This window comes from Otolemur garnettii, unplaced genomic scaffold, assembly GCF_000181295.1.
Source record: "Otolemur garnettii isolate 467f Iridium unplaced genomic scaffold, OtoGar3 scaffold00029, whole genome shotgun sequence".
NCBI lineage: Eukaryota > Metazoa > Chordata > Mammalia > Primates > Galagidae > Otolemur > Otolemur garnettii.
The window spans coordinates 5,679,162-5,692,301 of record NW_003852424.1 but is presented as its reverse complement, the minus strand read 5'-3'; the positions used below and the strand labels follow the sequence as shown (position 1 = coordinate 5,692,301).

At 41.3% G+C, this 13,140-nt stretch overlaps 1 non-coding gene across 1 annotated transcript; it reads left to right on the top strand.

Annotated features, from left to right (window-relative positions):
* The first annotated feature begins 894 nt into the window (after positions 1-894).
* On the top strand, positions 895-999 carry LOC111724972. The gene has a single exon (XR_002773171.1). It is a non-coding gene; the product is annotated as a U6 spliceosomal RNA (small nuclear RNA).
* The last annotated feature ends 12,141 nt before the right edge of the window (positions 1,000-13,140 follow it).

Genomic DNA, 13,140 nt, shown 5'->3' with positions numbered 1-13,140 from the left:
CGACAGCGTGGGAACCACTGTTATTTTTCCAAATGGGCCCTCACCCTCAACTCTTATCTGATTAAGGGGGAAAATACTTAGTTAACTTGCATTTTATGAGCCTATCTATTATAATAATTGGAATATATCTACTGGGGTTAATAGAAATAAAACATTGCCTTATAAGCCTATCTTGAGCAACTTTTACATGGTAGAGTTCACATTCAGTGCTCTGGGGCCTGAGAAAGTAAGACTCGGTCCCCAGCTGGAAACCTCACAATCCGTTTACCTGACTCTGCGAAGCCATGTGCAAAAGATGCTTTTAAGTAAATAGCATAGGATGCAGATATTTCCAATAAAGTAAGTCTTGGTCATTTGAAAAGTTCAGAATACATCTGCTAATGAAGGTGACATAAATGCCTCAATAGTCATCTATAATGATGAAAGCGATTTTCACATGTAATATGGGAGTTTCCTATGTGATATACTTGCTTGTTAGTATGAGATAAAGCACTTTTTAAAAAACATATCAGAAAGCAAGTAGGTATGAACTCTGTTATTATAGGAAAAAGTAATCTAATTTTTATCATCAGTAAGTCGCCCACAAACCGTGACACTTTCTCTATTAGTAATAAATGACTTAGGACACGCCTCACCACTGAGCTTGGCGATGGTGGTGCAGTCACTGTGAAAGCCAGGGTATGAAACTGCAGTTTTACAGGTTTACCTCAGGACCCACTAGCCATTTCATTTTAAAATGGTTGAAGTCTATAATACACACACACACACACACACACACACACACACACAATGAGTTCTCTCCACCACCTCATGACAATCCAGACTGCTCCCCAGCCCTGCCACTGTCAGTCCAGTTGTAAGGCTCATAAAGGGCTTAGAGTCTACTGTGGTCAAGCTCCCTTTAGCAGCACATATACTAAAATTGGAACAATACAGAGTAGATTAGCATGGCCCCTGTGCAAAGATGACATGCAAATTCGTGAAGAATTCCATTAAAAGAAAAGAAGAGTCTACTGTGGTCATCCTGAAAACACTCTGAAGTCCCACAGTGCCCTTGACATCCATGAGCTGCTAAAAACTCACACTTCTCCAAGCCCCGAGCAAACAGCAAATCTGTCAAAGGGGGGCACATGGAACAGACGAGAGGGGCTGCTCCGAGACGGCAGCACCTCAAGCTTCCTCAGCTCTTCTTTGTGCCTTGATTTCCACAGCTGGAGCCAAACTGAAGAAGAAAAGGAACCACTGAAACTATTTCAAGGCCTTCCCCATCTGCAAGAAGGTGAGGGCGTCCTGAGAATGGAGGAAGAGCTTGTTAAGGTGAAATTTTGAGTGTCTGGGTTTGTTTTAAATATTTACTGTATTTAGTTCTACAAGAGGCTAATCAAAGTTTTTATATAATTTCAGATGTCATGTTCAAGGCTTTTTACATTAATAATCCTTTAGACACTTAAATTGAAATGGATTCTTTCCAAGTTCCTTTTAGTTGCTGTTGTTTATTCCTCCCCCCCTTTCCTTCCTTTGCTCTCTGGTTTACTGAGACCTAGATGTGTCTTGGGCCTTGCTGACCTCATTCTGGAAACTAAAAACGAAATATCTAGGAATTCACAAGGGTATGTCGGCATTAATGCTTCTATTTTTCTTTTTTTAGACAGAGTGGGCAAAATCACTCTGACTGCATCCTCAGACACCTGGGCTCTAGTGATCCTCCTGCCTCAGCCTCCTGAGTAACTCGGACTGCAGGCGACGACTACAATCCCTAGGTAATTTTTTCTATTTTTAGTACAGATTGGGTTTCACTCTTGCTCAGGCTAGTCTGAAAATCCTGAGCTCTGGCAACCCTGCTTTGGCCTCCTAGAGTGCTAGGATTATAGGAGTTAGCCACCCAGGGGACCCATTAATGCTTTGATGAGTGACTGATTCCAGCCCCACAAAACAACATTTTTAGGTTGTTTTCCTGCCATCTGTGTCATGATTTAGCTGTTCCTTGTGCTTACCTATTGCTGCCTTGCCAATAACCAATATAGGAAAAGGAAAAATGGTATATTACAAGAAACTGGTCTGGAATCATTTCCCTATGCTACCTAAGGGCTCAGCTATCAAAAACAGATTATGACTCAGATACGCACTTGTTCGTAACTATTCTGATTAAAAAATAATGACGACACAGTGTACAAGGATATCCCAAACTAGGTAGCAGTCTTATAATTAGCCCTGAACTCCTTCTATGAGCCGTCATTCCAATAGACAGGTTCTTTTATTCTGTACTTTTGTTTTTAACCCCATATGATTGTCCTTTTGTTTCTTTAGTTGGACTGGTTTAAGAGATTTATCTATTTATCTGCTAAAGGACATCTTTGGTAATTTCTGTCAACTATTCGCTCTCTGCAGCCTTTAACTTAAGTAAATCCTTCAGATTCAAGCTACTTTCTTCACTTTCCTGCAGGGAAAGACTTACCCAGGTGCCTTGTGTGGTTTGGCAGGAGAGCTGCTCTGTCTCGAAGCTGGAGTCCGCAGACCAGACAAATTAGTCAGCCAGGGTGGCCAGAGACACAACATCGAGTTCTGAGTTGTTCTCTCAGCCTTGGTGCAATCCTTTCTTTCCAATTTACTAAAGTTTGCTGTGTACACAGATGGTTTATGCAAGTGGGTTTTTTGAAAACTTCGTGGACAGTGAGGGTCTGTGGTCCTGTCAGTGTGAAACGGAGGAAAGAGTCCCGGGAGGTGAGATAGCAGTGAGACGAGGAATTTAAGACAATCCAAACCCGACCAGGGCCAAAGAGACCAGAAAAAACATACCCTATGGAGTATCTGAGATTTGGAGAAAGACTGGCTTTCCCACCATACAGAAGATGGAGGTTTTGACTCCATTTATTTGAAATTTTCAAGAAAGTGACTTTTTATTCACACATAAATGACATAATGTATGCAAGGCACTTAGCAGAGGGCCTGCCCCGTGCTAACCCTTTAAAAAATGGTTATGATGCTGATGACTTTACATTCAAAGTGACAAAGAGCTTTCTATTTCCTGTCTGTATCATCAGCAGGTTTTAGCGATGTATGCAACTACCACAGAAAAATAGTGGTCGGCCGCCAACGAGGCTTCGGTCACACCTGTAGGTCTCATCTCAAGTTCCCTGAGCTTTTCTAAATGGGCTTCATCCTGGGGCCTCTGAGTCTCCAGGAAGCAGTTGTTCCCAGGCTGGGGAAGCAGAAGGGAGTCACTGTCAAGGCAGTTTGCTTCTGACTTTTCACAGTAAATGTAAAGTATCTGGTGGCCGCAAGGCTCAAGCAAGGCCTAGTGTAAGTGGCTTCCGTGACAGGAATTCCACCCCACCTTTCCCCAAGAAGAAAACAAGATCAACAGATGTGACAGTGACTGCCCTTCAAGTCTTCTCACAAATGTGAAGTATCTTGTGGGCAAACTCTTTTTCCTTCTGAATTTAAGAGTCTCTGTCACTGAGCTCATCTCTATCAAGAGGAAAATCTGGGTGGTGTCTGTGGCTCAAAGGAGCCCCAGCCAAAAACTGCAAAAAAAAGAGGTAAATCCAAGAGGTGAGAGATCCAAAATCCCTTTCCCAATGGCTTTTGTGCTGCTACCCCAAAATACCCAACACCCGGAGGTTTGTAAATCATAGAAATTTACTTCTCACACTTCTGGAGCATGAGAAGTCCTGGGGTCAGGTGCCGGAAGGTTAAGTGACTGGTGAAGGTGTGGTCTCTGCTTCCAAGATGGCTCTGTGTTGTCCTGCCCTCACATGGCGGAAGGGGCCCTTCTCGTGGCAGAAGGCAGAAGAGCCAACGTAGCTGGAGAAAGATAACTCAGCCCCTCTACACAGAGGAGGGCTCTAACCCCACCCATAAAGACAGAGCCCTCATGGCCTCACCACTTCCTAAAGGCCCCATTTCTTAATACTGTTACACCAGAAATTAAGTTTCATTACACATTTTGGAGGAGGAACAAACATTCAAACCATATCATCAATACTTACAACAACGTTAGGCAGTGAAAATATCTGCCTAGATTTCTCACGGAGGAGCCAGTACTTGCAGGTTCCCTGATGCCAGGCTTATTTTCTCGGTCATCCCAGCGTATCACAGGGGACACATCATCACTAGCAAAGCTGCATATTCATTCATTCAAGTCATTGATTCAGTGGCTCACAACCTTCCAAATGCCGCGAGCCTTTAATACAGTTCCTGTGGGTCGGGACCCACAGGTTGAGAACCTTTGCTACAGATCATTATAAAGCCCAGAAAAGCCGAGTGTGTGTGTGTATGTGTGTGTGTGTATGTGTGTGAGACATGATTAGGAACCCTGGACTTGAAGATGAACTTCAAATCATCTTTGCTACATAGCACTCTATCAACACCATAAAAAGCTGTAACTGTTAATAAATGAGATTCAAAATCATTCAAAAATATAAGCATTATGAATAAAAATATGAACCCCATGTTTCTGAATCTGCATTCCCCGAAGAATGAGGGGCCAGAGGTTATAGAGGAAAATATTAAAAATGAATGATGTTGGATATTGAAATGTAGTTAAGTTTCCTAAAAATGTAAACATTAAGATTTAGAGTGCTGTGATTTATTGCTCTAGCTAAAAATTCGATAATACATCACTGCAGATGTGAACATGGTCATCATCTTTTGAAGGATAAAAATTGGATACATGTCCAGGATGTCTAGTGCAGTCGCCTCCCCTGAGTTCTTCCCCTTCTCAGCTGAATAGAAATGTCCTCATTGTTCTTTTCCTCTAGAGAAGGGCAAAGAAGCTGCCTCTACGTAGCACCCATTCTGGACGTCACACCACACAAGGTGCTTCACGTACCCCAACTAGCCCTCACAGAGGTCTGTGAAGGACATATTGGTGGTTCCATTTCATAAGGGAGGACTTTGAAAATCAGAGGAGTTAAGCAACATGTCTGAAGTCACACAGCTGGTGGAGGAAAACAGAAATTCAGAGTTGCCACCTTTATGATGCAAAGATACATTTCAAACTATTAAGAAATGAGTATAGTTGTGATGGATCTGTTACTTAGTTCTATGTAAGCATTTCACATTGTATATCAAAGCAGTACCCTGAACCCCATAAATGCATCAATGTACAAAGTTATGATTTAATAAAAAATAATTTTAAAGAATAATATAAAATAAATTTCTGCTCCAATCTCTTCCCCAAATAAATGCAGAGGATGTAACATCAGGTTGATTTTTCATAATTCTCAGTTTTGATCAAACTTTAACCCTGCAGTTTCTCAGACAATGTTGTGTATAATAATTTTATCTCCCCAAATAGCCTTTTAACAAATCAAAGGGTAAAGAAAAGCTGCTAGAAGAATGAAGAAGTTCCAATTCTTTGCCTATTTCAAATGTTTTGATCAAACTTTTCTGTTCTGATCTCACAGGGAAAAACTCCACCTGATCTGCAAACACCTTAGAATAAGCCAGCCACGTGGCTTCCCATAGAGATCCTGGTTTAATGCAGAAATAGGCTGTGATGGAGAGCTGACCCCTTTCTATACAAGTGTGTGCAATACTTATCAGGCCAAGTCCAGCTGCTCCGAGCTAACTAGCTCCCCCAAAGTGACTCCCCCAGGTCCCAGCTCGGAGCAGCTAAAATAAATGCAAAATGCACACCCCCTTCCCCCTTCACAGATAAAAGGCTGTGGAATATATAGGCCTCATTTTAATAGGACCTCAGCTAGGTCTCTGTTTTTTGCACCCACAGCTAATTGAAGGGGCAACTAGAGCAGACACAATTGAACACATGGTTAGGAGCCACCTCACCACCTGGCTTGCACACACAATTAAATATTTGCACCTGCAGTGGTAGTATGTGTGAAAGTTATCCCTGTAATTAGTTGTCGGGGTAGAAATAGATGTAATTTTTAAAACCCTCTCTAATTCCAATAGTTAGTTTAAAACAGATATTTTCGTTGAAATAAAAGAACTCCTAACTAATTAGTGCTTTTAAAAGAAATGATTTCATATTGAGCTCTTTTCAGGTAATCCTTTAAAAATATAGCTTTCTACCATTTCTGTATGTAATTCAAATTACAGGAACATTATTTGCATGTATTTTCAAGGGGTTTGGCAGGTGATTACGTCTCCTCTTTTTCCATTCATTCATTTGTTCGATAAACACACTGAGGACATATCATGCCCTTGCCTTGGGGACACTAACAGGTATTTAGATCTACCTAGAGACCCCACGGGTAGGTAGTGGAACTAGGATCAATAATTTTGTCAAATAATAATAATTTAATATGTTAAGAGTGTATCTTTTACCAAAGGTGATGGTACACAGAAAAGGAAAACTTTGCAAAATTTTGAGTTGTTCCTCACCTAGAGAAAAATGGGATGTGTAATAATTTTGACAATTACACAGGTGTCTCATTTGAGAAGATTCTTCTATTTCATTTGCCTCAGATGTTAACAACGTGATAAAGTTGCCTATTTTTGAAACACTGTGTAAAAGATAACGATAAAAGACTAGTAAATAAGCATGTGACTGTATTACGGGATATGAGATGCCTCTTAGCACTGATGGCAAATGAAGTCCCCTTAGTCTCCCCAAGAGAGGTAACATGGCAATGTTTTTGTAAATGCTTTCAGTGCAGACACGTATTATCTCTCTTTATTCAAAATGGACATTCGTACACTGATTTTTATCCCCGCATCCCTTATTATTATTAAACAAAATGTCTGCTGCTTTGCAAGAAAACCCGCAACATGTAGATTTCACATGGCTCGTTCCTCTTTTCTCTGCTGTATGTTGGAACAGATCATTTCTTACCTCCAAGGACATGCTGCTTTGGCCACCACCTATCTTGTCTCCTGATAAGCTGGCCCATTTAGAGTTGACCTGAAGGGGTCTCTTTAGTCCCAAATCACACAATTATCACACGCGATGGCATTTTGACCCAAACATTTTGAGTGTGCAGAAAATCAAAAAGTCACCAAGAAGACCCATTCTCCCCAGTGAGCCAAGCTGTGGGGTGGGGGCTCTCGGAGAGCAGGCAGGGCTGGGGGCCGGCAGGGAGTTGGGATCAGCCTCTAGACCTTGAAGTGCAGCAGCTGTGCGTTGTCTTTGAGGCTGAGGATCAAGCGGAGAATATGAGATAGGCAAACGTTGGCTTAAACTTTCTTCTTTCTTTGATTGTCCTTGGACATCTGCCTCATCTCCTGTCAAGAATGTTTGGCAGCTGTTAGCTCAGAATAACACAGTTCTGCTGCGCCAGCCGCTATCCCAGTCTTCTAATACTTTAAGCCAACTAGTCTCCGTTATATGCCTGGCCTGGTACACAACTATGCTAATGCCTTGAGCTAACTAGCTTTCCATCAAGCCATGGAAAGCACAGTGGGGGAGAGACTGTGGTTTATTTTCCTCACGTGCTAATTGGCTTTAATTGTTGGCCAATTGGATTTCAAGTTCAGAAAAGAGTGGACTACACAAAGACAAGTGTTAACTTAAGACCGTGGGAGAAGCTGCCGACACTCTGGGGCTCTAATGGAGTGGACTTAATGCAGGTCCACATGTCTCCTGGCTGCGGGGGCCCAAGGGAGGACTCTGGGGCCATGATGCTGCTTTCTTAAAATTTATGCTTTTCCTCATAAGGCAAACATGAAGATCTGGGACAGCTTACCAGAATTCAGGGTGCAAACATATTTAGCAAATGTCACTCCCCTTTAAGTCCCAAGTTTTTATTCTAATAGTCTTATTTTTGTCTTTAATAAATTATCATTGTGAGAAGAGAAAGTGCTGAGTTAAAAATATTTCAAATGGACATTTTCTACCTAATCTGTGAGACTGATATGTCATGATAATAAAGATGCAGATTTATTCCACCCATATTCCTAACACCATCCTCATGGATATTCATTCATGGCAGAACAGAAGCCTCAAAATGGGTCCCCTGAATATTTGGGCTTTACAAGGAAAGTATAAACAAAGTCATAATAGTCAGCTTTGCAAGGGGACAAGATAGGCATCATTAATAACTCCTATTTATTTCCAATAATGAGCACAGACTGGTTTTTGGAGAGTACTACGACTTAAATTTGCCATCAGTGTGGGATGACATTACAAAATAGTGACTTATTGCCCATTCTTTGAGTCAAATTGTCCCTCAAGGAGATTACTCCTGTGCTAATTCCCCAAATTCTCTTTTTCTATATTGGGTCTGAAATGTATCTACAAGCACAAATGGTTCTACTATTTGGATGGAACTGACCAGTCAGTCTAACACCTGTCAATTCTATCCCAGAATTTTTGACATTTTTAACTGAATTGACCAGCTGTTGGACTACACCCAATGGTTGATTCTATCAAAAATTGTCAAACCAGTTTTGTGATTGAACAAAGCCAGACTCTTACTTCACCCTCATTGATATTCCTCCATGTACCTTGCTGACACACTTATTTTCTAATTTTTCAAGAGCTAGATGCTGAAATACCGTTATTATACATATACTCAAGTGTGCACGTATGTGTGAGCATCTCTGCCAATTAACTGTTGTTACATTTGCAATTTACAAATGGTATAGCATGAAGCGTATCATTTATTTGTATAGTTCTATTTCCTAATAAAGTAATTTAATTATCTATTATTTTATTCCACTTCCTCCTTTCATGTCTAGCCTTAACACAGTGGAGAGTCTGGCAGTGGCAGAATTGTCACTGTCAGAGCAGACAAATGATTCCAGGCCATGGGAAGTAGCTCCTGGGAACCATCCCTTTAAGATTTACCAAGTTCAGAAACAATTAATTATGAACATTGGTCATTGCCTATCATCACCACCACCCCACTTCCTACAGGAATTTGAGAAGCATGAGAGCAAAACCCTTTGCCAATTTACCCCCGATAACTTCTTCACGCCTAGATTGTGCTAGCACATTGCATCTAGGCCCTTGGCCATGGTTCTTAGAGATTTCTGGACCAGCAATGCTTACGGCAATGAGTCAGGTCAAGGAAGCTCATTCGGGACTTCTCTTTTCCCTCAGCTCTTTTATCACTTCCACTTACCCTTAAATCACTTAGTCTACTCTTTATTACATTTGTGGTATTGTTTATCCTTAGTTTTTCAACCTGTCAATTCCTGAAAGAGGGATAATGCCACAGTGTAGTTCATACTATAGCAGCCACAGAACCCTACAAATTATCAACAAGAAGAAACGTATGGAGTTGAGAATATAGTCATGAATGAAAGAGCAGTACTCATCAGTGATCAGTGCAGAACATAGGAGTCACATCAGAATGCCTCAACCTTCAATAAACAACCCAGGCCACTCTCTGGCAATTCAGTTTGGATGGTTGGGATGAGAAAGGGGAAATGACCATGCAAGTGATTAGAAATGAGGCATTGCCTAATCCACTGATGGTGTAAATTAGAACTCCAGAGTTAGCATTCTTCCCTGGCCATAAGGAAAATGCTCTTAGAATCCTACGTTGATGAAACCACACACCCCCAGATGAAACATAGGTTGTTTCAAAAGGTACAATGTCTCTAGTGAAGGACAGTGCTGAGCAGCCTGGTAGCTATCAGGAAGAGCATGTGAGGAGCAAGATACTTCCACCTCTTTTACACAATGATTATTTTCCCCTCTTTTCCCTCTCTCCATGCTATCTGATGGCATCATTCCACCAGTCACCTGGCCAGGGGACAGAGAGTTGTAGACACTCATGTTGTCAATTTGACACTGCTTCTGAGCCAGAGACACATCATTTCTAGACTCTTCATAGGACCAGCTATTTGTCACCCTCAATTTCCTTGAAAAGTAAAATCTTCCTGAAGAGCTAAATGATACCAGGAGTGACACTTGGACTGAGAGTCAATTTATAGACCATGAAAACATCCTCTGCAGGTGAAATATGATCATTACCTCAGCCTTGGAAAGATCTCCACTTGTATTTTTTCTTTCTCCATGGATATACTATGCCACAGTCATTATCTATCTTTTATGGCTTAAACTGAGAAAGTTCCTTTTCCCTAACCCACTTATAATGATTAGAATTACAAGAGTACTTTGATTAGAAAATATTTATTCTTTAAAAAAAAAAAATGGTCAAGTGTGGCGGCTCATGCCTGTAATCCTAGCACTCTGGGAGGCCAAAGCAGGTGCATCGCTTAAGCACAGGAGTTTGAGATCAGCCTGAGCAAGAGCTAGATCTTATCTTGGCTAAAAATAGAAAAATCTAGCCCTAGCCAGGTGTTGTGGCAGGTGCCTGTAGCCCCTAGCTACTCAGGAGGCTGAAGCAAAAGGATCACTTGATCTGAAGAATTTGAGGTTGCTGAGAGTTATGGTGAAGCCAAGGCATTCTATCCAGGGTGACAGAGTGAGATTCTGTCTCAAAAGAAACAAAAGAAAAAAAATATTTATTCTTCAATATCTAAAGATCTTAATCTGTGTTAATAACTAATAATAGTTAATATTTGTGAAGTGATATCACCTGCCAGACCCCCGTACTAAGGCCATCACAGGGGTTATCTCACTTAGATTCTTCCAACAATCCTTCTAAAAGTAGCTATGGTCTGAATGCTTGTGTCCCCTCCGTAGTCATAGGCTAAAATCCTATCCCCAAGATGATAGTGTTTGGAGCTGGAGCCTTTGGAAGATGATCAGGTCATAAAGGTGGTGGAGTTCTTAGGAATGAGGTCAGTGCCCAACAAGGGAGCTTGTTTGCCCCTTCACTGTGTGAGGACACAGTGAGAAGGCACAATCTCTAGAAACACAGGCCTTATCCAGACACAGAATCTGCCAGCACCTTGATCTTGGACTTCCCATCCTCCAGAACTGTAAGATATAAATATTTATTGTTTCTAAGTCATCCAGTCTGATATTTTGTTATAAAAGCCTGAAAGGGTTAAGACAAGACGATTCTTTTCCTCATTCCTTGTGTCCTCTTTAGTAGCACAGCCACCACCCACTGCGAACATGAGGATCCTATTGGTATAAAAGTCTCAGGAGACCGATTTTGGTCAGCATTGAACACTAAGAAGCTGAAAAGAATTCGGGTCCATTTCCTTTAAGAATGAGCTGTTTTTCCAAACAAACCTGAGCCAAGACTAGAGTTGAGTTCAAAAAGCATAGAAATGGGACCCAGATGATGGACATAGACTCATGCATGCGAATCTTCTTGGATTTCTTTTATACAAAGGGATTCTTCATGATTTTCATATACCAAGGACATGTGTATAAATGAAATCAAAAGTTATAGAGGCTTATGCTATTGTTCTTCTCTCTTCTTATCACCTTACATCTTCACCCAGCTGTGAAAAGTCAGTTCAGGATAGTTACCACCTAGGTAGCTTGGTACCCATCAAACTGGTGCTCAGAGGTCAGTAAATGACTATTCCAATAAAGCCACAGTGTTAGACTGTTACCCTATACAGATGCTAAGAGGTTTCACCTGCTCCATTCTTCTGGTCCTGAATACCAGGAAAATGCTATTCATACTTTATAATTCAAAAGTGCAAACATTAATTCATCAATGTAGAGGGATTGGCCATTTGTTCAGTTTAAAGAAAATTATAATTGCATTTTTATGGGCAGTTTATGGCCCTGTATTTAAAATGCCAAAGAAAATTTTTAAATCTTTTTTTCTGGGCTAAAAAGTTAAGAAATTTACATCTTTTTTCCCTCCTATCAGGCCAGCAATACTTTTCAAAAGAGAAAGAAATAACCTTTAAAAGCAAAAAGTCATTGATGGCTCAGGATTACCAAATGCATGGAGGTTTGGATCAGATATAATGAAGTTTTTTCTTTTGGTTTCCTTCATTGATACATTTTATGGAAAGAAATACAAAGGGATTAAAATATAAAAATTATCTTTCCACCCCAAAGTGGAAACCAGCTCAGGAGCTATTAGGTGGCAAGATGTCTGTTCTGGGATTGCATGACCTGGGAATTCTGGCTCCATCCATGTCTTGGAAACACCATCTCTTTGCAGGTAGGTTACTTTCTTTTAAAGACTGATGCTTGGAAGAGCAATCTGAAAGGCCTCTTGCTACCTGCAAAACAAGACCACCCCGAGGTTTACCTGGAGAAATAGTGCTCCAACTGTTGGCTTGTAACTTGGATGCTGACAACTCACCCAGGCTAGGATAGAGAAGTGGATTCCCTTGAACAGAGTAAACCAACCAAAAAAGACACGCTTCTTATCAGCCCAGAAACATATCCCTGATCCCTTCCCCAGTATTCAGCTCCACCATTGGGTGGATTTTTAACAATTCATGTTCATACATCATTTCTTTTATAAATGTTCTTTGTTACCTTAATTCTCATCACAAAGGTTTTGAGGCCAACTACAACATAGTAAGTTCCTACTAGCCTTGTACAATATAATGAAAAGGAATTTTCTCCGTTTCTCTGAAGGGGTGCCCCTCAAGACCGCTGACACTCATCTCCCTGAGGAGTGGGAATTAGTCAGAATGAGCTTTTCTGCACCCTGGGTCTGCCCGTCCTGTCCCACACTGTCCTCACGCCTCCATAAGACTTCCTCTTTTCCTTCACCCTGATCCCTTACCTGACAGATCAAGGAAATTCCCAGTTCCCTTGATAATCCAGATGTTTCTTTAGTAAGCAGGACTCTGTCTCTCTGTAGTTTCCTTGTTAGGGATTTATTTCTCCCTCCTCCAACACATAGGGTACATATTTCCTGGGAAGAAAAGACTTCTTTAATTTTCTGTCGAGGTTTCTGTGCATCACCTAAGGCTGAGCAGATGATGGGCACTTTCTTCCCAAGCCTACGTCCTACCCAGCTGCAATTACTCACGTGGTGGAGAGCTCACACCAGCTGGCAGCTTTCCTCAGCCATGTGTACACACTCAAGCCTTCTAAGTGACTTGGAGAACCACCTCTCCACTCGCCTTAGCTGCTAGACCGCTAAGTAGACTGCACTGTTCACGGGTCCAACCAAGACTTTCAGGGACTACAGACACAGGGGTCACCAGAGGTATATATATATATATACGCTACTCCAGATGTAATTTGTATCGAACGCCAATTAGAACTCAGAATCCCTGCCTTTAGCTTTCTGGCCCATTCTTGAGTAAAACATTCATTCAATTATGCAGTCACTGCTCAACTTGGACTCATGGAGGGTTAATCCTGAGTCACACAGAGCAGTGATTTTC